The sequence below is a fragment of the Meriones unguiculatus genome, chromosome 1, assembly GCF_030254825.1.
Source record: "Meriones unguiculatus strain TT.TT164.6M chromosome 1, Bangor_MerUng_6.1, whole genome shotgun sequence".
Lineage (NCBI taxonomy): Eukaryota > Metazoa > Chordata > Mammalia > Rodentia > Muridae > Meriones > Meriones unguiculatus.
This window is the reverse complement of record NC_083349.1, coordinates 95,705,045-95,730,099: the sequence shown is the minus strand read 5'-3', so window position 1 is coordinate 95,730,099 and position 25,055 is coordinate 95,705,045. Positions and strand designations below refer to the sequence as shown.

Below are 25,055 nucleotides of genomic sequence, written 5' to 3'. Positions count from 1 at the left end.
TGTGTTTGTGGTAAGGGTTCCCTATGTAGCTCAGCATGGTCTCACATCTGTGATCCGTCTGCCTCAGCTTCCCATTACAGGTGTGCACCGCTCACTTATGGCTCAGATATGTGCTCTCAGTTGCAGCCCAGGTTCAGATTAAATTATAAATTACCAGTGATGCCGGGGTAAAGGACTACAGCTCACCCCTGAATATCTGGGGCACAAAGAATCAACAGAGTTCCGCTCCGCTCCGTGGAGAAGGAGCGCTGCCGTCTTACTTCACTCACTGGGACACAGTCTCAGAGCACACTCAGAGAACTGTGCTTCATTCCATCAGCACAGTGACGACACAAGAATAAAGAATTCACATTTATTCTTTATTAAATAATAAGGTGATTCGTATTCAGCACAGAAAAACAAGAAAGCAAGAACCTTTTTAATAGTTCCTGTCTGCAGCAGTGTGGATTGCTATAGCAAAGTACCGGCTGGCTTAAACAACAGGCACGGATCTGGAAGCTGGGGTCCAAGATGAGGGGCAGCCTGGCTGGGGGTTCTTCCCCTCTCATCCACGAGGGTTGTTCTGTGCTTTTATACTGCGCTTTTATCCTACGCTTTAAAGAGCCTTATGGGCCCATTTAACCTGAATTACTTCTTAGGAGTTCTATCCTCAAATACAGTCACACTGGGAATTCAACACGAAAAGAATTTTTTTTTTTTTTTTTTTAAGAAAGACAGGGTATGCGGCTACAGCTAGCCTTTGCATTCAATATGAGGGGACACAATCCAATCCAGACAGCCTAACAGTCTCACCCGCCTGGAAAAACCCACTATTTATATCTTGGTATATCTTCATTCTTATGCTAAGCACATTTGTTTAAAGCAAGGCTGCACCATTTAGGTTGTAATCTGCCCTTTCCATCCAGTGACACTCGATGATAGATCACGTCTCCATCAGTCTTGGTAACTTCGGAGATTCCCTGCTGGCAACAGCATTTCTGTGCTGTGTGATTCTGACTGCCTATCAGCCCTCCCCATTCCTGAGGGTGCTGGGGCGACACCCTGGACTACGCTTAAGACGGGTTCTTCCCAGTGAAATTAAAGCCCAAGGGATGCTGCAGGCAGCCCTGGTGCGCAGTGTCGGAACTTTTACTCTGGTCTTTCCTCCACCAGCAGCAACATTTGAAGCTTCGCTGTTTTTTTCCCCCCAGATGTTTATTTTGGGATAAACAAAGTTACAGTGTGACAAAACAAGAGTTTTCCCACGCCTGTTCGCCTGAAGTGCGAAGTAAGACCCAGCATGCCTGTGTCAAAGCTGAGAGAGCAACACCAGTACACAGAACTGTATTTTGTATCGCTTTTCAGATCTTATTTGTTATCAACCACTGGGAAGCCCCTGGTGTTTTGTTGTTGTTGTTGTTGGTGGTGGTGGTGGTGGTGGGTTTTTCTTTTTCCTTTTTTTTTTGGGGGGGGGGGTAGGCTGTCTGCTGCCTCTTATAGTAACCAGAGGATGTTGCTCTTTGTGTAGATGTCTGACCTATTCCCCCCTATATTTCTTCCATCAGCAAAATGTATTCATCTATATGGCCAAAAGTGATCTACGGAAATTGACTTGCATTTTCCTCCCTTAATTCTGTAGAGAGCCAAGAAGGCTCTTGATATGAAAAGGGACACTGTGGGTTCCAGCAGATTCTCTCATGTAAATGCCATGCAGGAAACATTTATAAACAACAGGGTCACAATTGGATTTTGCTCTATATTTGGAAAATTCGGCCCCTCATTACAAAGCAAGCCGATGTTATCTTATTTAGCTCATTCTTCGGCTCATCTCCTGTAATCATTAAATTACACAGCCATATTTCCAAAGCTCTAAGGAGGAAAAAGTAGATTAGGAATAAAATCTCTTAAGCGCCTTTCGCAGAGCTCCGGATTCAGTCGTGAATGTGGTTGCAGAGCCCGGGGAATGATCTATTCTGAGCCGTCGGGGTGAGTGATTTGTTTCATTTTCCCCGGCTCCCCAATGTTCTCTCTCGAAATGTGGAACAAGGATGGAGCCTTTAATATTCTGTTCCTGGAGGTGTCCCTGATTGCTCTGTGACCCTGTCCCTCGGGGAGGAAGTGAACGAAGGAATGAAAAATCATGAAATACACGAATGATCAGAACGAAGGAAATAAAAGTCAGGAAGAAAAGACCGTGGGCTGTTTATCACGCGCCTCTGCAGAGGCCGTTTTGATCTGCGCAGGGGCTCCCAGCTTCCCTCGGAGCTGTCAGGCTGGAAGTCTTTGTTCTTTGCCTGGGAAGGCCCATTTCTCTTAGGTGACTAAAAAACTTAACAAATACTTGCTGAGCTCTTTCAGCATTCCTCAGCCCTGCATTTGGAGGCTTGAGTTATCCTCCCCACTCCAAATCTGTCTCCAGTCCTGATGGATTCCCTTGCATTTCATTAGCTCTCATTTTCTCTGAGTCCAATTTGGACTCTTCATCAGGGTTCCCCGGGTAATCTGGTTTTGGCTTAGAATTCCCCAGGGCTGTCTCAGCCTCAGGCTGTTTCCCTCATTGTGGGGACAAATATAGGTTCTCCGAGGAGATGTTCAGAAAGGACTCTTGTTGAGTACAGCTAGGCCTGTTTTCCTCTGGCTGCTCTGCCAGGATGTGGTTCCACAGGCCAGATTTGCATTCCAAATACAGGGCCCATTTGCCTCATTACTGTTGTGACTTTATTAAGACTGGAGCAGATGAGAGAGCATCCTTAGAGGCCGGCTTTCTCCAGGCAAGCCATGCCCTCGCCTACAACCCCATAGATTGCCAGCACTTCAGAACCAAGAAACAAGCCCGAGAGAGCTGCCTAAGATCCAAAGCAAAACTGAATCACCTGCTAGCACCCATAACTCACAGCTCATTAGTGTGACCTCAAACTCTGACTCCAGAGAGTCTAGCTTGCAACAATACCCTTAAAATTGGCTTATTTACAATCATCTTGGGGACCAAGGATTGAAACATATGAGATAAGGTAGCAACAGGAACAGCCCAGATCTCTCCCTATGGCCCCCTGAGAAAGCTTTTCTTCTGGCATCCTCATTAATCAAGAGCCCCATGTCTAGCACACACTCCCTGTCTTTTCAAAACTTCCTCGCTCTTGTCTTTGATTAATTCAATCAGCAAAAATGAGTTTACAGTACCAAGTGCTCTTATTAGTGTCTTAAAAAATTTGGTCCCGCGTCTCCCTACCATAGCTGCAGCAGAATTTGCAGGGATCTCTCTTCAAAACAAGCACAACATCTCATATTTCCTAATGAATCCTTTCATCAGTTCAGCTCAAAGGAAACCAAGATGAACGGAAGACCACACCTAAGGGGGTGATGCTAAACGCTGGGAATGCTCGCCAGATGCAAACCAGAGGCTCTGCAAACCATCTCTACAGTGTTTCTGGGGAGACAGAAACATGCCTTTCCTTTCTGTTTTACTTTAGAGACAGGTAAATACAGCCCAGCTGATCTCCAAGTTGCTATGTTGAGTATAACCATGAACTTTTGATCCTCCTGTGGGTTGCTAGGGATTGAACCCAGGGCTTCACACATTCTAAACAACTGAGCTACAACCCCAGCCCCTCTTACCTACTCTTAATGTACACTTCAGCCCTCAGGCCCCTGCCCTCCAGGTCACCTGACTTCTATTCTCTGCCTCTCCGGAGCCTTTATTGATGTGTGTGCTGGTTACAACCCAGAACTCCAGAGTCTTCTTCATTTCTTGGACACCACGGGTAGGCTTGCTGCTTGAGCAACTGAAGACTGTGGAGGCGGTAGGCCAGGGTAGCACCACACAATGGTGTCAGGTGGAATGGGCTTGGCTGGTGACATTTCTGTGACTTGACGGAGAAGAGCGTGGCGTGTTTCAAGGCTGGATGACCACTGCTAAATCCAGGTTACCACTAGGCAAGTTGGTTAATCACTTTAGGTCTCATTGCTCATCTGCAAAACAGAGGTAAAATAGTGCCTATCTCTCAGGGCTGGAGGTGGGAGGATTGGATGAGTTAACACCTGAGCCAAGAACATCTAAGACACTTGCCACATGATGTGTGATTAGTATAATAAAACAGAAACCAAAGAGAATTTGATTTACCTATTACATTAAAGAAAAATGCCGGAGACAAGCAGACCAGACCTGGTATCGGTAGCTTCAGAATATTATTAAACCTAGATTCCTACTCTTGCTTTAACAACACCTCAAAACAACACTGACCGCTTTGGGCATGGTGGTGCACACATTTCATTTAATCCCAGTGCTAAGTGCTAGAGGGGCAGAGACAGGTGGGTCTCTGTGAGTTTAAGGCCAGCCTGGTGTACAGATCGAGTTCTAGGGCAGCCAAGGCTACACAGAGAGACCCTATCTCAAAACAAAAAAACAAAAAACAAAAAACAAATCAAACCAAACACTGACCGATCGAGATGGTGCATTGGGTAAAGGTGCCCTCTGCCAGCCTGACAACTTCAGTTTGGTTCCTAGGATCCCCATGGTGAAAAGAGAAAACCAACTCTGCAAACTGTCTTCCACCTCCCCATGTGTGCCACGGCACAAACCTCCCCATGCCCAACAAACAAGCGAACAAATAAGTGTAAAAGATAAATAAATAGAAAACAAAAGAGTATTTCACGAGGTACAGTAACTGCTACAACTCCAGTGACTTCATCCAAATTTCAGTCTAAAGGCAGATGGGCTTCAAAGAGGAATTGCAGCTGAGGAAACCCCTTTAACTGGCCTTCCAGGGCCTCTGATCTGACATTTGTGCTTCTATTGATTGTCTAGGACTCAGTCACGCATATGCTCACATCCTATTGACAGCAACAGAATCATGTGACCATAATTTGCTGCAAAGGAATCTAGGAAATGGACTCTTTTCCCCAAACAAGAATGTGTTCAACTAAAAGGGAAAGGCAGTGTAGACACAGGAACACAGCAAACCCTGCCACAATGCCACAGTTCAACAGCCAGCCTAAGATGGATGGCAGACAGCGGTTTTCCGAAGCTCCTCAGCCACCCACTCCTATAGGAAATTCTTACCAGCACCAGGCTCCCCTCCTGCCCTAAGTTACAGCATGAATGTGGCTCTGAGTTTCCCTGGGTCCTTATCACCCCTGCAACCTCTTTTTACCTCCTCCCTTCCTCTCTGGTCTCAGACTACTTGCCCTCCTCCTCAGTGATTTAAAATTCTCCCAGCATCTGACTTCCTGGTTTGTCTGAATGCCCAGGGGTGTTGCTGCCACTGAAGTAAAACCTTTCTCACTGAAACACTCACCTGGACATTCACAGCATTTTTCTAACTCCACGAATGGGTAGAGCTGCTGGATTAGCTGCATGAATTTAGTCAGCTCCTTGGGCACTCTGCTAAACACCAATAAAGAGATTTGCAGAAAAAAAAGCAGCCCACGAGGACCAAGAGCAGAGAAGAGCAGAAAACAAGCAGCAATAAGCCAGGAAGCTGGGAAGCAGAGGAGATAAAGTGAACATCTAGGCAGTTCCGAGAACCTGCCGGGCAAAACCAGTTTACTTCCCCAGCCCCAAAGGCTCTGCCGGTACAACCCTCCCAGCAGTGGAGGTGCAGAGGCTAATCAAGAAGCCACTTGAGCCTTTAATCCCAACATCTGAAGGCAGAGCCAGGCAGAGCTTTGTGAATTCAAAGCCAACCTGGTCTACACAGTGAGTTCTAGGATAGCCAGGACTCTACAGTAAGACCCTGTCTAAAAAAAAAAAAAAGCTGCTTGACCTCCAAGACCCCACCCCTCTATTGGGTAACTGTCTCTCCTCTACCACAGCCAAAGACTAGGCTTATTCACCTGCAGAGAGTAGAGAGGCCTTTGGTCTAAGATGGTCTAAGATGGTCTAAGGCACTGGGGGATGCTTATGTATTGACTGTGGAAACCCCCAAGCCTTCTCCCTCTCTGATCTCTAGATGAGCAGAAAGCTGGAGGCATCTTCTTGGGGGCCATGATCTATTGACAGCAAGGAAACTCTAAAGATAGAAGGAAGGCAGACCGGGCAGGACCCCAGCGATCGGCAGGGGCTCCCATTTGCCAGGCCAACGTCCTGTGGCAGTGCTGTGTGAAGAGGAAATGAAGTGCAAATGATGGAGAAATGAGCAAATGACATGAGGAAACAGACAGTCCAAGATTCGGGATGTCATCAGATCACTGACCAGAGCTCTGGAATTAATAACACATTAAAAAAAAAAAGTTTGTGAGAGGAATTTAACACTACAAAAAAGAGATGTGGTGGGCTAGAGAGGGCTCAGAGGTAAAGATTGCTTGCTGCTCTTGCAGAGGGCTTGGATTTTGTTCCATCATCCACATGCCGAGGCTCACAACTGCATGTAACTCCAAGTCCTGGGGAGTCTGATGCCCTCTTCTGGACTCTGTGGGCACCTGATTGCATGTCCACACACCTCCTACTACACAAAACACATAGACACATAATTTAAAATAAAATAAATCTTTTGAGAGAGAGAGAGAGGGAGAGAGAGAGCAACCAAATTTGGACATGGTACTTGACTAGTTCTAGGGTATAAAAACATTATAAATGAAAATTTGAAATAACTATGGATATTTTAATATAGCTAGGGTATTGCATACTAGAAAATAATTGTTAACCATTTTATTGTTCATTTTGATAGATGCAATAATTATGTGTATTTTGGAAACTCTCCTTCGTTTTTTGATTATATATGCAAGTGTATATGTATAAGGCAACCAGGACCACGTGGAATCCCAGCCACTTGGGAGGCTGATTAAAAGTTCAAGACTAGCTGGGCAGTGGTGATGCGTGCCTTTAATCCCAGTACTTGGGAGGCAGAGGCAGGTGGATCTCAGTGAGTTCAAAGCCAGCCTAGTCTACAGAGTGAGTTCCAGGAAAGCCAGGGCAACACACACACACACACACACACACACACACAAGAAACTTTGCCTCACCCCCCTTCACATACACACACATATCACCTCCCCAAATAAAGGGAAGAAAGAAAGAGTTCAAGGCTAGCCTGGGCAACTTTTTGAGAATCTGCCTCGAAATAAAGAGAAGCTGTCTGGGTATACAGCTCAGTGGTAGAGCACTTGCCTAGCATGTGAGAGGTCTTGGATTTAGTCTCCATCGCAAGAAAAAATAATAATAAAAAGTCAAGGACCAAAGATTAATAACATAACACTGTCAGAGACATCAGAGGGCCTAAGGCCGGCAACCAAGTTAGGGCCAGGAGGCAGCTCTCACTGCTGTCCAAGTGGTGTTTGTATCTGAGCAACATTACCTTAAAAAGCCAGATGTCCAGTCCTGAGTAAGGTTTTTTATGTGTGTGTGTGTGTGTGTGTGTGTGTGTGTGTGTGTGTATGATACTACTATTTAAATCAGCTCTGTGCACACGAGGCACCTGCTCTCCCGCTGAGCTCTCCCCCAGCCCATTATTCATCGATCACCTCATGCCTTTGAAAACAGGCCTTAGTCATGCTTCACAATGCCGAGCCTCAACCTCCCCTTCCTTGAACTTGAGGTTTAGGCATAGACTGTGTAGAATTAGAAACCCAGTTCTCCCAGGCCTGTGGAATTGGTTCTTCCTTTGTGGAACCACATACCAACGATTGCAGCAAACCAGCTTCCTTCTGGGAGACTTTGAAGAGGTTATATTATAGTTTATTTTTGGCTTAGTTTATTGTTATTTGTGATGTTGGGCCTCTCACATTCTTGGCAATTGGTTTTCCACTGAACTGTGTGTGTGTCCTCAGCTCATTTCAACACCTTTTGTCAGTCCCCATTGCTTTGTTTGGTTTTACTTTTTATTATGAAAATTTTAAGTGCCATAAAACAAAGTCCCAATATGTTCCTTTGCCTGGATTAAAAAAAGATTCTCTCAGGTTGGAGAGATGGCTCAGTGGTTAAGAGCACTGTCTGTTCTTCCAGAGGTTCTGAGTTCAATTCCCAGTAACCACATGTGGCTCACAAGCATCTATAATGTGATCTGATGCTCCCTTCGGTCACGCAGGCATGCACTTATAAATAAATAATAAGTCTATAAATAAATAAATCTTTAAAAAAGATTCTCAACATTTTGTCATATCGATTCATCTTTTTTTCTGAGCTAGTATAAATAAAATATTGACAAAAGTTCTAAGAAGTTTATGAAAAATAAACTAAGTATTATAATAAACCAAGTCTTATCAAGGTCGTACGTAACCCTAGGATGACTATAAGGTTGGCAATCTCCGAGCTGCTTATTTGTTTTGATACAGAAAGGGAGGGGATCATTTGGAGGAAGTTTCTCATTAAGTTGCCCAGGCTAGCCTTGAACTCCCTCTGTAGTCCAGGATGGCCTTGGACTTTTAATCATTCTCCAGCAGCTAGCATTACAAATGGTCTCTGTGTCTTCTAGGCTAGGACATTTCTACTTAAATTCAGCAATCAAGTGTATAGCTGCCAGTCTTTTCCAATAGACACCAAAAAACAAACAAACAAACAAACAAACAAAAAACAAAAACAAAACCAAGGCCTGCCCCTGAGGCCTCCACTCTTCTGACTAGGGCAAGGCCAATAATCTCAAGCCAACTTTAAAGCACGGACCTTCCCTTTCCTTAACATTAAGGGGCATGGTAGCACATAGCTTTAATCCCAGCATTCGGAAGACAGAAGCAAGCAGATATGAGCAGGTCTCTGTGAGTTCAAGGCCAGCCTAATCTACATAGTGAGTTCCAGGATAACCAGGGTTACATGGATAGACCCTGTTTCAAAACAACAAACAAACAATAAATAAATATTAAGGGAAGCCTGGACAGATGACTCAGCAAGCAAAGAAAACTTGCTACTCTTGCAAAGGACTCAAGATTGGCTCCTAGTAGCTACGCTGAGTGACTCACAACTGGCTATAAATTCCAGGACACTGGACACTGTCTTCTGGCTTTGCAGGCACTGGCATACACACATAAATAGGAATAAAATCTTTTTTTTTTTCTGTTTTTTTTTTTTTTTTTTTTTTCAGTTCTGAAAAAAGGATTAAGGAGGCCGAAAATCCTTGGGGTGGGGAATGAGACAGGGAGCCCACAAGTCTGGCTGCAGCAGCTGCCTGCAAGCAAGCAAACAAAAACGGAAAGCTGTGGGCAAACCAGCTTCGACCGGTTCACTACTGCGTCGGTGGTAAACCTGACCAGGACTGTTCTTATTATGCCATCATGGCATGCATCAGCCTAGCGGAGTTCCAACTGAGGAGCTGAACGCCAAGTGCAGGCACATGGTGAGCGGTGGCCTAAGCGGACAGAGCGGCGACTGTGCTGAATATTCAAATCCTTCCTATGAAATGAAATGTACATTTTTGGGCACCCAGTGGCACAGCAGCCAGCTGTGTTTCTTTCATGGCTGCTGCCCATCCTTTCTGTTGTATGATGAGGCGGCAGGGGCATCATGGCGAGCCAGTGGCAAGGTGTAACCCCTGAGGAATTAAACAGCACGCAACAGATCTGCTGCAAAGGAGGTTTATTTTGGGAAGGGAGGAGTGAGGGCCTGGGGAAGGGACAGTGAGTGAGCCATGAGGGCAGAAAGGGAGGGGAGAGGAACTGGAACCGAGGCGAGGTGGAGAGCTGGGGTGGAGGGCGGTCCTTTTTATCCCTGCACACACCTGGTGGTGGCCGCAGGTAGCACGGGCAAGGTGTCTCTGGGACCCTGAGGGCAGGCCAGCTAAATCGCCTGCATACTAGCACTTTTTGTGACAAACTTTCACTTTTTCTTTTGAAAACAAAGCTGGTAGGTGGGCCACCACCATCCTAGGATGGCTGAAAAATTATGTTCTCAATCGCAATGCCTGAGAGACTTAGGCAGGACAAGCACAAATTTGATTGCAGCCTGGGTTACATAAGAGTGTTTACACAAGGCCATTCAACTGGGCACTATTTGTCCTATTGCTTAGGAAAATGAATAAACGAAAATACAGCCACACAGTGGTGTTCTAGGGTGACCATAAAAAGTGCTGAGCCATAATGGCCAACACTGAAGAGTGGAGGAAGCAGGGTTCTCTTTGGCTTATAGGATCAAAGGCTAAGAAGTCTCACCAGCACCAGGAAAGCTAAACTCAGTCCAAGAAGCTGGAGGCTTCAGAACCAGCCCTGTCACGAGGCTGAAAACCTGGGAGCTGCCTGGAGAGTTGCTGGTGCAAATCTGCACTCAAAGGCTGAGGAAGCTGGAGCCTGATTGATGTCTGTGGACCACGGCAGCAGGAGAAATGTACATAAATAGCCACGCCCACTCAATAAGTTCGTTTGCACATGTACGGGTACTGCCCTTGTTCACATGCTTCGTTTCCTCCATGCCTTGTCTATTGGGCAGCGGGTGTGCACAGTTAGAGCAGGTGTCCCCATTTGCTGACTTACATGCAGGTTATCTCTGTGAATATCCTTTCGGGAACATCCAAAAAAGCATACCTCACCAACTTTCTAGGAATCTCTCAATCCAGTCAAGTCGATAATCAGGCTATTACTGAACATTTCCAGGGCATACTGGGAGAAAAAAAAATCAAGGTACGGTATTCTACTTTTTATGTAGAAAACAAGGGAAAACATGAATATACATATGTTAAATATATAATGCATGATATATGCATCCATATGCATGCATTGGAGACATAAAGCATAAACTAATAAAAATAGTCACACAGAGCGAAGGGGAGTGCATTCATCGCTTTCTTTTCTTTGGAAACACATCTATTTGTTTGTTTGTGTGTGGGGGTGTTTTCCCTGCTATTCATCTGTGCCATGTGCATGGCTAGTGGCTTCAGAGGCAGAGGGCAGCATTGGATCCTCTCCTAGTCGGGGTTATTATTGCTGTGATGAAACAGCATGACCAAAGGAACTCAAGGAAGAAAGGATTTATCTGACTAAAACTTCCATGTCACTGTCTAACATGGAAGAAAGACAGGGCAGGAACCTGGAGGCAGGAGCTGATACAGAGGCCATGGATGCTGCTTCTTGGCTTGCTCCATATGGCTTGCTCAGCCTGTTTTCTTATAGAACCCAGGACCACCAGCCCAAGGATGGCTCCACCCACAATGGGCTGGGCCCTCCTTCGTTGGTCACTAATTAAGAAAATAGCATACAATCTTGCCTACAGCCAAATCTTATGGAGATATTTTCTCACCTGAGGCTCTCCTTTCTCCAATGATTATAGTAGCAAGAATCTAGCTTGTGTTAAGACATAAAACTAGCCAGCACAGATCCCCCAGAACTGGAGTTACTGACAGTTGTGGACCTCAGTGTAGGCGCTGAGAATTAAACCCAGGTCCTCTGGAAGAGTAGCCAGGGCCCTTACCCATTGAGCCAATCTCTCCATCCCTTCATTACTTTTTCATTGCTATGATAAAATATGTAACAAACTTTAAAAAGGAAGATTTGGCTGGGAGGGTAATATTTAAGAAGAGATATGGTTCCTCATGACAGGGAAGGCATGGTGGCAGGAGTTCAGGCAGTAGGTCACATAGCCTTGAGTCAAGAATCAAGAGAGTGACGAGAAGCGGTCTGCTGTCGGACAGCTCCCTGTGAGAGGCCCCACAGCTCCCCCACCCCTGCCAAAAACCAGAAAAACAAAAAAAAACGGGTTATTGCCATTGCTCTTGGTTGCCCTCCAAAACTAGATGGTACTGAAGCACAGCTCTGGAACTGACCTGAAAACTTCCTCCTGCTGACTAGCTTTTATAGTGCAAGTAGGTGCCAGAAGGAGAGAAAAGCCATTGCCAAATGTGGCACATGTCTTCATCCCCAGCACTTGGCAGAAGCTGGAAGATCTCTTTGAGTTTGAGGCCAGCTCCAGGACAGACAGGATTATGTAGCGAGACCCTGTTTCAAACAAACAAACAAACAAACAAACAAACAAACAAACGTAACAAAGCCATCAACGGTAATCTTTAATACCAACTCACCAGGCAAAATGTGCCCACTAGTACAATAGTGGCATGAAGTTTATGAGGGCAACCAACTGCTTTTGGACTGCATTTGAGGCCTGCTCCATAGAAATGAATTCATGCCTGGTACTGTAAACCTGGCCAAAGGCCCATGGGTTGAGAAGTTACAAGCACTAGGGAGAAATCACTAGTCTTGTGTTGTTAAACAAGATGTTGTCAAACTGCCTTCTAATTATTTATGCTTATTCCCAAAGTTTGGTGCTGCCTCTGGCCCTGGCCGGAGAGGCTTTTCTTTACTGTGGTTGCTGGTGAGTAGAATACAGAGATTCATAAAGAGCCAGGGTGCTAAACATGAGTCGTCTGTCAAGTGCTTAAGGCATCTTGATCAACCATCCACCCACAAGGCTCAGTAAACACCGTGGAACAGGGACAGAAAGAATGTAAAACCTGGAGGGTTGGGAAGGAGTGCTGTGAAATGATGTCTTTGGGATATGACAAGTTCACAGCAGCCATGGTGACCTGTACAAGACCAAATCAACGAGATCAGCTAACGTTCCAAGAGCCTTACTGACTGGGCTCAGTGAGTTATTTTAAGAAAAAAAAGAAGAGAGCGTGGAGGGGAGAGGGAAACAGGCTGGAGGCGCCTCTGGGAGGAGGGGGGAGGAGTTGGGAGGTTCCAGCAGGGCGCGGAAGGGAGGAGTTGACTAAGAGGCATTCTTTACCTGTAGGAGATTGCAGGCGACCACTTCCTCCAGCAAGGCTCCACTTCTTAAAGGTTCCTCAACCTTCAAAACCAGCAGGGGACCAAGTGTCCTAACACATGAGCCTACGGGAGGTTTGCGCGCAAACCTCAACATGGAGAGGAAAGAGGCTGAAGATTGCAGGCACATACACACGTTGTTTTAATTTTGGAGTGGGGCTTACTTTGTCAAAAATTTAATTCACTGGTTCTCCAGTCTATGGATGGCAGATCTGTAACTTCTGGGGCTCCACAAGCATGAGAGCCATAGAAGAAGTAAGCAGGGATACATTCACTCCTATTTCACTCTAGCATGCTAATACAAATACTTTCCTTTTAAATATTTTAAAGTTGCTTTTTCATGTGCAGGTATATTTTAAAGATTTACTCATCTTCATTTTATATCTATGTGTGAATGCTTTCATGTATGTATTTACACCACATGCATGTCTAGTGTCTACAGTGACCAGGACAGTGGTTCTCAACCTTCCTAATGCTCTGACCCTTTCATACAGCTCATGTTGTGGAGCCATAAAATTATTTTTGTTGCTACTTCTTGATTGCAATTTTGCTACTTTTGTGAATCATAATGTAATGATTTGTGCTTTCTGATGGTCTTAGGTGACCTCTGCGAAAGGGTCATTCGGCCACCAAAGGGGTCACAACCAAAGGTTGAGAGTGGCTGGACCGGGAGGTGGTGATCCTTGGAGTCACAAGTAGTGAGTGATGAGTGGCACGCCATATGGGTGCTGAGAACCAAACTTAGGTCCTCTATGAGAGCAGCAAGTGCTCCTAACTGCTAAGCCATCTCTCCAGCCCATGTATAGATTTTCAGTTGATCTAGAATTTAATTTCTATATAGTATGGAGTTTGGGCTTTCCAATTTTTTAATAACAGCAACAACAACAAAATAATTTTCCTATTACCACTCACTAAGAATTCACCTTATCCCATGATTTGAGAGTCCGTGTCATAGGCAGGCATCTCCCAGTGCCTAAACTATAGGCTTGCTGCTCTGCTTCAGTCATCCACTTGTTTATTCTGTGTCAATGTTCTCATCAATTATTCCAGTCTTGCAAAACCGTGGCCTATGAAATCTACCCTTCTTTTTCTCAGTGCCGGGTCTGGATCGTCACAGATATACAACTATATTCCATGTGAATTTAAGAAATATTTATCCAGGGACAACTGAAAAGTCATTTTAGTCTAGTTTAGGGAATTTTTTGTTAAGGTCACATTGAGCTTAAAGGTTAATCTGTGCAAGGTCACCATTTTGAGAAAATTAAGTCTTCCCTTTATTAGTATGGTTTATTCAGCTCTTCATATGTGTTTCTTCTAAAATATATTTAATTTTGTTTGCCTGGGGATGGAAAAAGGGACCTTATGCATGCTAGGCAAGACCTAAGCCATTTTTTTCTCCAAACAGAATCTCACTGTGTAACTGACTGTCTTAGAAGTCACAATGCAGGGCAGGCTGGCTTCTAGCTCACAGAGATCCCCCTGCCTCTGTGTCCCAAGTGCTGGGATTAAAAATGTGTGCCACCATTCTCAGCCCCCAAGTCTATTTTTATAGTTTTTAAACATGAGCTTGCATTTTACTTGTATCAATGCCTTGCTAACACAAGATCTGCTAACACAGATATTCTTTTCATTTCTCTCCTTGATTATCCTCACTGCTGAGTCCCCACATAAAGATGCATTGCTTTTTTAATGTTGAGCTTGACTCCAACCATCTTGTCAATCCCTTATTGATTCTATTCTTGCTCAATCTCAGGAATGGCCCCAGCACAGTGATGCTTGAAGCCACAGCAACCATAGGTGTCTGACTACTCTGAAGATGCCCCAAAGCCTTACCACAGAGAACCATGCTGGTAGTGGGCTTTTTAGTATCACGTCATAAAGAACTTTGAGTTCTAGTATGCCAAGAAATTCATTCTGACCAGGAGTGAATTCTTGAATCTTGCTAAATTGCATGTGTTTGGATCTATTTATACTATGGAGAGTTAATGTAGTATATTTAATTAATATATTTTCAAAAGTTATCCTGAAATAAGCTGCCATGCTCATGATGATGTGTTAACACAATAGTAGGTTTAATGTACTAGTACTCTAACTTATAATTTTTTTTCCACACATAGAAAAGCAGTGATCACTGTCTTGCTCTGGTTGCTCCCTGCACAGTCTGGGGCTGAGGTTACATAGCCTCACAAAATGAGTTCAGTAACTTCCTGTTTTCTTTTTCTCTAGAACAATTTGTGTTATAAAAGAGTTATCTTTTTCTTGGATAACTGGCTCAGGATGAGCTGTCTTTATGTGGGGGTGGAGGAGGTGTTCATTAGGGGTTCACTTTATTTGACAGTTATTAGTCTAGTCTTAATTTCCATAAACTTTTCATCAGATCTCTAAGTGTACTGCCGCTGGCCTGGCCACCTTGTTGCACATGGATGGAGGATATTTTTGTTGTTGCTTCATCATTAGGCAAGAAGTCTAGGTCATCAGTTCATCACCCTCCTCTTGTCTGATCACGTATTCCTTAGGGTGCACTAGAGGAACAGAACCAATTGAAAAAATAGATATCACACAAGAAAACTGATCAGAGTGGCTTACGCAACGTGCTGGGTGGTTCAACCATGCCTGTCTTCACACTGCAGAGGCTGAGAAGGCAGTAGCTGCTCAGTCCACAGGCTGGATGCCTTAGCCATTCCAATCTGGTGCTGAAGGCCTGGAGGATTCCTGGAGGTCTACTAGTACACACTGGAAGCTAACAGAGCTGGGTTCTGGGGGTAGCCAAAGCTGGAAACAGCAGCAGCAACCACAGGACAGATTTGCTCACTAGCAAGAAGCAGAAGCAGATAAGCATGGAACATTGCCTTTGCTTAGGCCTTTTTCTTTTTCTTTTTAATTTTTATTTATGTTGATTAATTACAGTTTATTCACTTTGTATCCCAGATGATATAGCCCCCTCCCCCATCCTTTCCCAATCCCATCCTCCCTCCCTCTTCTTCTCCTATGCCCTTCCCCCAGTCCACTGATAGGGGAGGGCCTCCTCCCCCTCCATCTGACCCTAGTCTATCAGGTCTCATCACGCTTAGAGCTTTTTCATTCTGGGTCACCCCAGGAAGCCCTCTCTGGGCTTGGGTCTTCTTACCCTCCATCAATCCTTCCCAGTGGCTCCACAGATCTGCCCAGAGCATCTCTAGCAGTTGCTTTCAGATCCAATCAAGTTGACAGTCAAGACGGCTTAGCTGGAAAAGGTCAGTGCTACCATGCTTGATCATTTGGTTTTGATCCCCAGAATCTTATATTATCAATAGAGAGAACCAACTGCTGCAAGTTGCCTTTTAACCTCCACATATGTGCTGTGACATGTGTGCCTGTGCACACACATGATAAATAAACAAATAAACAAAAAGAGAGCAACTGTCCCAACTGTGTTTATTTGTCCAAATTCTTAGGACAGATACAGGGTGGGATAATAAAGTTTGTTAAATAGTTCCAGCTTAACCTAAATTTAATCTGTCGTGTGCCATATGCCACCGTACAGAACACAGCCATCCCTCCTTCCCTCTTCCTCCTCACTTGCTACTGCCATCACTGGCATCAACTACACACTGGCTGGGGATGGGGATTGAAGGCAAGAGACAGGAACTATGGAGCTATCTGACTATCTCCGGTTCAGATGATGATTGGCAGTCGGCTTCTGGACCTCCAGATCTACTGGATGGTTTTTGCTTACATTCACTGCAGCCATTTCATTAAGCTTGCAACAGTACAGTGATTTTTGTTTCTTTGTTTGTTTGTCTTGTTTTTTCTAGACAGGCTTTCTCTGTGTAGCCTTGGCTGTCTTATACTTACTTTGTAGACCAGGCTGGCCTCAAACTCACAGTGCTCTGCCTGCCTCTGTCTCCCTGAGTGTTGGGATTACAGTTGTGCCCGGAAATACAATGATCATTACATAATTTATATCTTTACATTTTTGTAAGTAACCTCTCACCCATATTCCTGAAAGCAACCCTAAGAAACGAATTGGTTCATCAAGTAAGACTTGAGAAGAATCATTTTGTCTGTTGTAAATGCCCAAATCTGAGGTGAATAGATGTTTGTTCATGCCTCCACAGGAAGTCAAACAACACAACACAATATTTGGTAGATTTTATCATGCAACTGTATATGAACTATACTTTGTCTCTGCCTGCTGGCCATACAAAAGGTGACATAGCATATACACTGACGTATGCCTAGCTTGTTAAAAGCAATGTTTCTTGGTCGTTTTGCTCTCCTGGAAAGAAATTTTCCTTATTCTTTTGTTACAGAAACAACTCATTGCTGGTTGTGGCACGAAAAATTTATCTGATTGTGTTTTAATGGCTGTTGGAGTGTCCACAGTCATAAAAGATAAAGGCAAACATAAAAGCATACATCAGTTCACACATGTGGGTAAAGTCTCAGACGTGATATCCATTAGTAATTTTGTCAAAAATCGGTGAGGTGGGTTTGAGAGATGTTCAACCATTTTAAGCTTGCACCCGTCATCCTCCCAAAGCTGCTCCTGCAGAGTATATTATTACACTTTGGAAACGCTGACAACTCGATAGGCGGAAAATAGTATCTGTCTACATTAACTTTATATTTCTTTTATTCAGAATGATGTTGAGTTATGTTTTCATGTATTTAAGTGAATTAATATTTTTATGTGAACTGTCTGATCAAACCCTTTGTTCATTTTTCTCTTTAGTTGTTTTTTTCTATTGATTATTTTGTTAATTACTTTCAATTGATTATGAATTATATATATATATATGTCTCATATATATATGAGAGGGGCTCCTTTTTTTTCTCCTGGTCTTGTGTAGCCTAAACTGGCCTCAGACTAGCTACGTAGCTGAGGATGACCCTGAACATCGCTGTGTATTATGTATACAGAAGTGTTTCCTTGCTCATGCTAAGCACGTGTAGAGGTCACAGGTTGACACTCAGTGTCTTCCTCCATCCCTCTCATCTTCTTTTTTTGTGACAGGGTCCCTCACTGAACCTGGACCTCGCTGTTTTGCTGGACTGGCTGACCAGCAAGGCCCAGGGGTCTGCTTGTCTCCTTTACAGATGCATACAACCACACTTAGTTTTCCATGGGTCCTGGGGATTTGAACTCCGGTCTTCGTGCTTGTACAGCTAACACCATTCACTGAGCCATCTCTGTACCCCTATAAAAGTGTTTTTGAGATAAGTGTCTCACGAAGACCAAGGTCATCTCAAACTTGCTATGTAGCCATTTGAGTATGACCTCGTACTTCTGGTCCTCCTGATGCCCCTCACCTGGGATCACAGACATGCAACACCATACTCGGTCTATACAATGCTGGGGTTAGACTTAGACGATCTTTTCCTCCTCTTCCTGGTCCTCTTCCTCCCCCTTGTTTTCATTTTGTTTATTTAATTTGAGACAGGGTTTCTCTATGTGTAGCCCTGGCTGTCCTGGAATTTACTCTGCAGACCAGGCTGGCTTTGAACTCAGAGATCCGCCTGCCTCTGCCTTCCAGGTGATGGGATCATAGGCATGCACCACCGCCACATGGCTGGACTTTCATTTATGCTTAGCAAGCACTCTCTACGAACTGCGCGACATCCCCAGCCCACAGACGTTTTCACTTTGGTATTTCACTTGCCATATGACTTTAAGCAACTTGGGGGTTTTTTGTTTTGTTTTGTTTTGCTTTTGCTTTCCTTGTTAAGCAGAACTAGAGGGCCTTTGCAAAAGCCTCTTTACTGCAGTTATGAGGTCTCCTGTGTTTCCTTTCGGTACTTTTATGGTCTTGCTTTACATTTATCCAGAACCTTTAACCATTTGGAGTTTTTCTGGTACGTGCTTTGTGGAAGAGCCATTTTTCCCCCAGAGAGAGTTCTAATTGTCTCAATACAACTCAATACACAGTTCTTTCCCACGGATTTCAGTCCTTTGAGCGGGCACATGTGAGAGCCTGGGTTTGACCTCCACACTACCAGCAAAGAAAAGTGCGCATATGTGTTTCCTGTGGCGTTACTCTTTATCAGTTTGTGTCTCTACATTTTCCGTATTCATTGTTTTCATTTCTGAGAGTTTGAGTGTTTAAGGGTTGGTAAGCCTGGTTTCCCTCTATTTAGCTACTTTTTTTTTTTTTTTTTTTTTTTTTTTGCCAGCCATTCTTCTTCGTTTTCCCACACTAGAATCAGTAGCTCTCATTCTAACCAAGAAGGGATCTTTTAGGGACTTTTATTGTGTCTGCCTGTGATGTAGGTGTGTGTGAGTAGAGGCATGCACAAGCCACGGTGCACACGTGAAGATCAGAAGACAAGTTTTTGGATGAGTTCTCTACTTTCACTGTGGGTTTCAGGGACTGAATTCAGGTCTTCAGGCTTGCAAGGTGATCACATTACCTGTTGAGCCATCTTGCTGGCCCATGAGCTGATATTTTTATTGCTTATGCATTCTAGCCATATATTAACTTAGGAGCCCAGCACGGTGGCTCATGCCTGTAATTCCAGGATTAGAAATAGTGAGGCAGAAAGACGGGGCTATGTGAGTGAGTTCAAGGCCAGCCTGGGCTACAGATGTGACACTCTATAAAAAAGAATTAACTTACATGATTGTCCTCTTCAAGAGGCTGAGTCTTCTGATCCAAGAATATGGAATGTTTTCCCATTTTCCCAGGTCTCCTGTGATGGTCCTCGGCCGTATTTTAAAGTTTTCTTCATAAGAGTCTTACACATTTCACATTGGGCTATATTAGTCACCATTCTATCACTGCGAAGAGACACCATGATCACAGCGGCTCTTATAAAAGAACACATTTAATTGGGGGCTGGCTTACAGCTTCAGAGTTTTAGTCCGTATCATCATGGCGCTGGAGCAGTAACTGAGAGCTACATCCTGAAGCAGTAACTGAGCAGAGAGGGAAAGCCTAGGACGGGCATGGGCTTTTAGACCCCAAAAACCCGTCAGTGACACACTTCCTCCAACAAGGCCACACCTACTCCAGCAAGCCCTAATCCTTCTAATTGTTTCAAATTGGGCCACTTCCTGGTGTCAAAGCATTCAAATATCTAAGCCTATAAGGGCCATCCTCATTCTGACCACCACAGGTTGGTTCTCAGCTATTGGTTCCCATCAAACCCAACTGGTGCTTAGCATTCATCTCCCCCTGCGTCACTGCTCCCCTTTGAACCACAAGGGCTGAAAGGCAAACCCCAACATTTCCCAGAGCGTGTGACATGATGACTAGTGTTCTTTGCTTGACTTATCTACGACTAAGATGTCTTATGTACAGGAGCAGAAAGGTGGGAGAGATCCAGAGACCATCATCCTGCTGTGGTGTGCCCAGCAAGCAGGCTGAGGAGACTGCTCCATCTCCAGTAGCGCTGGCTTCCCGGCACCTGGATTACAGCTGTGATGATCTGACTGAAGCATTCAATCTCATAATGCTTGCGGCTTATGGCATTCACATTTTTATCTAATAAAGGCTCATACAATACATATCACCTGCCAGAAGCTGTTAGATGTGATTTAAAAAAAAAAAAAAATGATTTCTGTGAATGCTCAGTGTTTCCTGGCTTGGTGACGGTTTTGAAAGCAGCCCCTGTATTCTGTGATGAATGGACTCGGTTGGAGTGGCTTTGGTTTTCTACGCTGAACCCTGGCTGGTTCAAGTTCTTTTGTGTGAATGTTGTACAGCAGGCTGACTTTTGCCATGTCTTCTGCTTGGAAAAAACAAAGACCTACCAGTTCTTCAGAACATGTGAAAATCGCCCGTGATTATAGAGGTGTCAGATTCTAAGAGGTTTGCTTTATACATCTGAATGGTCTCTTATTGAGTGTAAAAAAAAAAAAGTACACTCTCCTTCTTAATGTCACCCCTATGCCTGATACCGCAAATGAGAGAAGACAGATTTGTCTTCAAGAGTTTAGTTTATTTCGATTCACATGATTTCTAGTTCCAATCTTTTCCTTGCACATGACACAAGTTCACTACCCCCCTCCCCTTTTCCAGACAGGGTCTCACTATGTAGCTCTGGCTGTCCTGGAACTCACCTTGCAGACCAGGCTGGCCTCTGCCCAATCTGCCTCTTGAGTGCTGGGATTAACGGGTATGCTGCCACCACCCAGTCCATAATTTCATTCTTTACAGGTAAATAAAACTCTACTGCGTATACACATATGCTCTCACGTGGGTGTTGATGAGACACGAGGCTGGTTCTATGCCTTGGCTGTTGACGGGTACTGATCCTATGGATGCTGGCTTTTCATGGGCACCCACTGGGATGTCCAGGTTCCTGTATCTGGAACAAGAAATTGGACAGACACACGTGAACAGTAACAAACAGGATCAAGGGATATAGTAAGAAAGATGCAGTTCCAAGGGAAGGAAGCAGCCCAAGCAGAGAAATTGTTCAGAAGCTTGACGTCAGTGCCCTGCAAAGAACAGAGGCATTTATGGTGCATAAAGTAAGCCTCTCAGGTCATGTGCCTAACATGGCCTTTCTCCTGCTGGCCATGTTACAGGTCACCAGCGGACACTCTGGAGTGCCTCTGCGGCTGTGCCAGCAGCTCCAGCCAGCTGCAGGAAAGGGCAGCTCTAGCCACTCTCTTTGCCAACTTTTTCCCACGCGCTAATTTTGCAGCCTTCGTGTAAGGCATTTTAGACTTCACTTTCCACAGTGTGCTCCTGCCTCAAGCCCCACACCCAGCTCTGGTCCCAGGAACCTTTTTGGGGAGCTGAACAATCTTCTATTATCTTATAACTGCTTCCTGCTGTTAGGGGGCATGGAGCTGAGGCGAAGCTGGATTCCCTGAGTAGGTACTGACCGAAATCTCTCTTCACAAAGGAGTTTGGTCTGACCTGCTGCATCCTAGAAGACTCAAGAACAGCATTTCTCTGACCATCAGGCAGGTTCGTCCCTGGGCCATCAGTCCTGCAGCGCACAGTCAACCTCACTATTTTATCTGGTGAGTTCAGAAGTGACACTCTTCAGGCTGTAAAACAAACAAAAGCTCTGATGATTATATCCAAAGAATGTGGCAAAAACAATCCCCAGGACTCCAGTGGTGGGACAGACGAAAAGGAAAAGCAGTGTGAGGTTGCAATCACAGAGTACATGTTAAGCCATCTGTGCCAAAGGGAAAATAAGCCGTACATCAGGGTCACAACGACCTACAGGTTTACAGATAGATAGTGCTCACCTCCGCATTTAAGAAATGGCAGTATCCTTTCTTCTTGTCTCATGGGAATTCTTAAAGGTGCAGGTGGAAGTGACTTTGCCTTCCAGATGGTCTTGAGGCTGTGGGAACTCAGAAGGATGGGTTTTTAGAATATGGCTTCTGTGGGAGGTGGCTGTCCAGGCTGACGCGTCAGCGGACTTGGTTCCTTTGGGTCTATGTGGCTTTTGTGAAAGTTTTGTGCCCACAGGATTCAGATTCTGAAAGAGCTGTACCAGTATCTGACCTCAGTTACACAGTTCTCTTCCCTGGTATGACCTGGAGTTCCATTTTCTTTTCCTTTATTTTTAATCTTATATTTAAACATTCCTGCCCCCAAGGATGTTTCTTATGAACAGTGACTAGGGAGACTTTTTTTTCTTTAATTCAGTAGGTGTCTCTACTATTTTTCAACGTTGGGGACCAAACCCAGGGCCTCCTCACAGCTGGGCAAACAGTCTACTGTAACCATGGTCCTCTACTTAAGATGGTCCTCTACTTAAGCCCTGATGGGCCATTCTAGGGAGAAACACTATGTTCCTCCTTTTTGCTGTCAGAATATTGAAACAGGGACCCTGACACATGGATCCTAAAGAATTAATACTTACTCTTGGGGGAAGAGAGAGACTAAACAGCCCTGGTCCCACAGGCCAGCCAGAAGGAGAATGAGCCTCACAGGAAGAGATGGACACAGCCCTGACAGCCTGTCCTAGTTACAGTAACACACGCCCACCTCCTGGCTTCTGTCAGCTTTTTTCTAAAACCATGACAATGCCACCAGAGAGTCAGAGACAGAAGCAGGAGACTCTCTCTGGCAGCTACCAAACTTAGTGAACATATTTTCTTTTTACCAATAATTGTTTCCCAATATTTTGTAAAATACAGAGAAACTACGGCAGCAGGTTTATGGACCCAATCGCCCCCTGCTACAGTCAAGCCGGGCTCTATTCCCAGAATGTCACTTCTAAGGAAGAGATTTCATTCCCACGGACTAACCGATCATCGATACAGTGAGAGATAGAAATCGCTTGCCTTGCAGCTTGCTTTAAACAAATTTACAAATTATCTTTAAATTAGTTATTATTGTATGTTCATCTTACAGAAGAAGGTAAGAATGAGGTTTGTTTGGACATGCCTTTCCCTTTTCTTCACTACTGTCTTTCTTCTAGGTGCTGGCCAGAGTGTGGGTTTTCTGGTACTCTGGGCTTCCTTACTCTCTCTGAAGCCACCTCCCCCATACCCCCATTGACCCTTTTGCCATGTGGCATCTGGTCACTGCACAGCTGACCTCCATGCCTAACTTCCATGGCATGGTCTTCTCTCTTCCTCTTCTTTCTCCTCCTCTTCTGGGCAGGTGCGGCTATGTGTGGTTATGTGTGGCTCCAAGCATACATGTATCACAGGGCATGAGGGCGTGAGAGAACAAGTTTCCACAGTCTCTCCTTCTGCTTGTTCCAGGGACCAAACACAGGTTCTCCAGCATACATATGAATGTGTATAAAAGTGCATCAAACACTTCTGAGCCACCTCCCAGACCCACCGTGTTCTTTATGTTTACAGGTGTGTGTGTGTGTTCATGTGGGTGCATGTATATGTATATATATACTCACTGGTGTGTGGAGGCAAGAGATCAACTTTGCTGGAGGGCTGGCTCATTAATTAAGAGCACTCGTGTTCTTTCCCAGGACCCAGGTTCAATTCTCAGCACCAACATGGTGGCTCACAACCATCCATAAATCTAGCTCCAGGGGAGCCAATGCCTTTTTGGACCTCAGAGGATATCAGGTACACACACAATTCCACATATTCATGTACGCAGAACATTCATACATATAAACTGAGAGAAATCTTAAAAAAAAATTCAAGCAGGGGCATGGTGGCACATACCTTTAATTCCCAACCTGGGAGGCAGAGAGACGTGGATCTCTGTGAGTTTGAGGCCAGCCTGGTCTGCCTAGCAAGTTTCAAAACTACCAGGGCTACATAGTGAGACCCTATCTCAAAAATATATACATATAATAAATAAAACCACAGAAGTAAATAAATAAACAAATAGAGGAATAAAGCTGATCACCCTCCAGTGTCAGGCCTGGGACATTAACCTTTTGGGGAAGGGTCCCTCATTGCCTCTATTAAAGTTCACCCCATAGTGTAGGACGGGTGGCCAGTGAGCCGCAGGGAACCTGTGTCCCTCTACCTTCCCGGTGCTTGCTGGCACCACCCAGGCTGGTTGTGTTTGTTTACTATGGGTTACGGGATTTGAACTCAGGGTTTCATGATGGTGGGGCAAAGCTCAGCCACTACCTTCACCCTCTATTTGCAGAATTTCATCTTTTTCTTTCTGCCTCTCTTTCTCCATTTCCCCTTCAAGGATCATTTTTACCAGAGTTTGAAAGAGAAAGCAGGAGAGCTGAAAATTCTGGCACCTGCCCAGAAGAGGAGGAGAAAGAAGAGGAAGAGAGAAGACCATGCCATGGAAGTTAGGCATGGAGGTCAGCTTTGCAGTGACCAGATACCACATGGCAAAAAGGGCAATGGGGGCATGGGGAAGGGGGCTTCAGAGAGAGTAAGGAAGCCCAGAGTACCAGAAAACCCACACTCTGGCCAGCACCTAGAAGAAAGACAGTAGTGAAGAAAAGAGAAAGGCATGTCCAAACAAACCTCATTCTTATCTTCTTCTGTAAGACTGATAAAATTCTCCTTACTCTATTTTTAATGGAATATTTTTAGTAATTGAAGAATTTCATACCATGTATTTTGATCATATTCAGCCTACCCCGTTCCTCCCAGCTCTGTCCTCATCTCCTTTCTTTCTTTTTTCCCTTTATTATTGTTTTCTGTGTCCTAGTCAAGGTTATCATTACTGTGATGAAACACCATGCCCAAAAACAACTTAGGGAGAAAAGGGTTTATTTGGAAGGAAGTCAGGATGGGAATTCAAACAGGGCAGGAACCTGGAGGCAGGAGCTGAGGCAGAGGCCATGGAGGGTGCTGCTTACTGGCTTGCTCATCTTGCTTTCTTATAGAACCCAGGACCCTCAGCCCAGGAATGGCGCCACCCACAAAGGGCCAGACCTTCCCACATCAATAGCCAATTAAGAAAATGTCCTGCAGCCAAATCTTACTTGAAAGGCTCCCTCCTTTCACAGAACTCTAGCCTGTGTAGAGTTGACAAACAAATACCCAGCCCAGCATG

The 25,055-nt window shown here is 44.7% G+C and overlaps 1 long non-coding RNA gene across 1 annotated transcript; it reads right to left on the bottom strand.

Annotated features, from left to right (window-relative positions):
• Window positions 1–20,674: 20,674 nt before the first annotated feature.
• Window positions 20,675–22,126, bottom strand: LOC132648791 (uncharacterized). The gene is made up of 3 exons (XR_009587208.1): window positions 21,845–22,126; window positions 21,504–21,637; window positions 20,675–20,943 (listed from the first exon to the last, which is right to left on the bottom strand). It is a non-coding gene; the product is annotated as an uncharacterized LOC132648791 (long non-coding RNA).
• Between the last annotated feature and the right edge of the window lie 2,929 nt (window positions 22,127–25,055).